Below are 2,797 nucleotides of genomic sequence, written 5' to 3'. Positions count from 1 at the left end.
CCTTGTAAGATTAGAAGGATCCAAAGTTTTGAAGGAGGGAATTGTTATAGTAGGAAGTCAGTCAGAGTGCCAGGGAGTCTCCCCCATTGACAAAGATGGTGGCAGGGAGAAGTTCTTTCATTGAGCTGCCAAAAGCTAGAAAGATATGTGAATAGAAGAAGAAGGAGGAAAAAAAAAAAAGCCCTTCCCTCCCTATCCTTATAAGATGCTCAAGTTTGAGCAAGAAAAGGGATGATCTTTGAGACAGAGGGAGATGAGATTGGTCTTTGAGATGGAAGTCCATCATTCCAGGCTGTGTGACTCCTAAACAAAACCTCTTTCCTTTTGCACCAACACCTGCCTCGTGAGTTTGGCTTTCTTGGTAGCAGGCAGCCAAGCCTCGGGCTTTTGTTCAGTTGTAAGAATACAAAGTGCACTGTTAGTTTCTTAGTCACTGTGAGTGCTGTAACTTTTGACAGGGGGATGCTTCAACTCATCCAGAAAAGAAAAGTGTGCACACATTATTACCAATAAATATTCTTAACTCATAAAGGGAAGTAATTGTGTGAGGTCTCTTCAGAGATGTTCCAAGGGTCCCTTAGGACATGGTTCTAATATAAATCCCACCTTTATAAGTTTCCTGGCTTATACTGTTCACAGGTGAGGCATGCACTGGCCATGTCCTTTGTTGTTTCTCCACCAGTGCTTAATATCATGACCAACTTTTCCCCTCTGTGGTAGTAAGTGTCCACTTGAAGTTTTCTGGTGTTATTGGAGGCTGTCCTCATAGATATTACAAACAATCTTGTGCATATATGATGAAATTCTTGAGCTTCTCCATAGGCTTATCTGTGTGTGTGTGTGTGGGGGGGGGTGGTCAATTTTTTAATTGATTTTGAGAGAAAGAGAAACATTGATTAGTTGCCTCCCGCATGCACCCGACCAGGGATCGGGCTGCAACCTGGGTATATGCCCTACCCAGGAATTGAACCCGCTACCTTTTGGTGTAGGGGACAATCCTCCAACCAACGGAGTCACACCAGCCAGGGCTTATCGATTTGTTTTTTAAAGAAATGACTGCTCCATCTTGTGCCAGAAGTAAGAATGTGCTCAAAGAATGTCAGGCACAGAAGCCAGATTAAAGGAGTTCCCACTAGCTAAATCTGGCCATCAAAATTAACAGTAGTAAGGGATTATAATCCATTGAATAAAATCAAAATTAATGGACCCATATTGACAGAGATAAATAGATAAGGGAGAGGGAAAGACCCTATAGTAAATGTTAAGTAATAAATGCAGAAGGGACAATAGAGTTTAAAAATCACTATCTGGCAATCATATGATAATTTGATTCTAGCAAGAGCCATCAAAGTACTGTAAGGAACAGGATATTTTAAAAATGTCAAATAATCTCTCCACAGGTTAGTTATTTATTACAAAGGGAAAAATAGTAACTTTACAGTAGAGAAACTTAGAGGACATGTCTAGGACTTGGGGATCAAAGTTAACATCACTAATATGGGAACAAGCCACAATCTCCTGCCTATAGGATCAATGAGAACACAGCGTCTTCTGAGGAATTCCTGCCACCTATGCATAACCTGAAGCTAATGAAGTATCAGACAAACCCAAATTGAGGGACATTCTATAAAATAACTGGCCCCAACTCTTCAAAATGTCAAAGTTGAGAGGACAAAAAAAGACTAAGACTGATCCAGATGAAAGACAGCTCAGGAGCCATGACAGCTGAAATGCAACAGGTGATCCTGGATTGGATCCTGGACCTGGAAAATATTTATTGCAGAGGACAAGTAGGACAATGAGTGAAATCTGAATAGTCTGTTGGTTGAATAACAGTGTTTTATCAATGTCAATTTCCTGATTTTGATGCATTTGCATTGTGGTTATATAAGAAAATGTCTTTGATTTTTTAAAAATATATTTTATTGATTTTTTACAGAGAGGAAGGGAGAGGAATAGAGTTAGAAACATCAATGAGAGAGAAACATCGACCAGCTGCCTCCTGCACACCCCCTACTGGGGATGTGCACGCAACCAAGGTACATGCCCTTACCCGGAATCACACCTGGGACCTTTCAGTCCGCAGGCCGACACTCTATCCACTGAGCCAAACTGGTTAGGGCAAAACGTCTTTGATTTTTAATGTGTTTTTTTATTATTGATTTTTTAGAGAGAGAGGAAGGGAGAGGGATAGAGAGATAGAAACATTGAGAGAGAAACATCATCAATCAATTGGCTGCCTCCTGCACACCCCCAATTGGGGATTGAGCCTGCAACCAGGGCTTGTTATGGGTCAATGCTCAACCACTAAGACACACTGGTGGCCGGGCTTAAATTTCCTTTTTTTTTTTTTTTAATTTTTCAAACAAATAAAAGAAGTCACTGTTTAAAGATTTCAGACAGCAGCTTGTAAGCATGTTCTGCTACGGCATGTTCTGCTACAGTGTTTCCTCTAATTCTTTTTAGTATGAACCTCTACTTAATGACAGTAATTTCCAAGATATCAGGAAACTCATTTATTTGGTGTCCATTTTTAATAGGGATACTTGAGAAGGTTAAAAACACACACACAACTCTTTCTTTCCATGATATTCTGAAATTATGGACCATGAGTCAGAATGTTAGAGTGTGTTGGTTGTTCCTTACTCTGTTTAACAAGATATTGTAAGAGATAAGCTCAGGCAAGAACATACTGGTTTGCAGCAGAAATGAAAAGGAATAAGGAGTCCAGAAGTGGGGCCTTGAAAGGTTGGAGAAGACACTGAACCCCAATAGCAGGAGAAAAGACTTGAAAAGG

Source organism: Myotis davidii, unplaced genomic scaffold (genome assembly GCF_000327345.1).
Source record: "Myotis davidii unplaced genomic scaffold, ASM32734v1 scaffold992, whole genome shotgun sequence".
NCBI classification, from domain to species: Eukaryota; Metazoa; Chordata; class Mammalia; order Chiroptera; family Vespertilionidae; genus Myotis; species Myotis davidii.
The sequence above is the reverse complement of the archived record's forward strand: the minus strand, read 5'-3'. Positions refer to the sequence as shown.